This window comes from Austrofundulus limnaeus, unplaced genomic scaffold, assembly GCF_001266775.1.
Source record: "Austrofundulus limnaeus strain Quisiro unplaced genomic scaffold, Austrofundulus_limnaeus-1.0 Scaffold2821, whole genome shotgun sequence".
NCBI classification, from domain to species: Eukaryota; Metazoa; Chordata; class Actinopteri; order Cyprinodontiformes; family Rivulidae; genus Austrofundulus; species Austrofundulus limnaeus.
In genome coordinates this window covers 1-751 of record NW_013955223.1, presented here as the reverse complement: position 1 = coordinate 751, position 751 = coordinate 1, and positions in this window count along the sequence as shown.

Here is a 751-nt window from a genome sequence, read left to right as displayed (position 1 = left end):
ACACTGCCATCAACACCCCACACTACCATCAACACCCCACACTGCCATCAACACCCTACACTACCATCAACACCCCACACTGCCATCAACACCCCACACTACCATCAACACCCCACACTGCCATCAACACCCTACACTACCATCAACACCCCACACTGCCATCAACACCCCACACTACCATCAACACCCCACACTACCACCTACACCCCACACTACCATCAACACCCCACACTGCCACCATCAACATCCCACACTACCATCAACACCCGACACTGTCACCATCAACACTCCACACTGCCACCATCAACACCCCACACTACCATCAACACCACTACCATCAACACTCCACACTGCCACCATCAACACCCCACACTACCATCAACACCCCACACTGCCACCATCAACACCCCACACTGCCACCATCAACACCCCACACTACCATCAACACCACTACCATCAACACTCCACACTGCCACCATCAACACCCCACACTACCATCAACACCCCACACTGCCACCATCAACACCCCACACTGCCATCAACACCCCACACTACCATCAACACCCCACACTACCACCTACACCCCACACTACCATCAACACCCCACACTGCCACCATCAACACCCCACACTACCATCAACACCCCACACTACCATCAACACCCCACACTGCTACCATCAACACCCCACACTGCCATCAACACCCCACACTACCATCAACACCCCACACTGCCACCATCAACACCCCACAC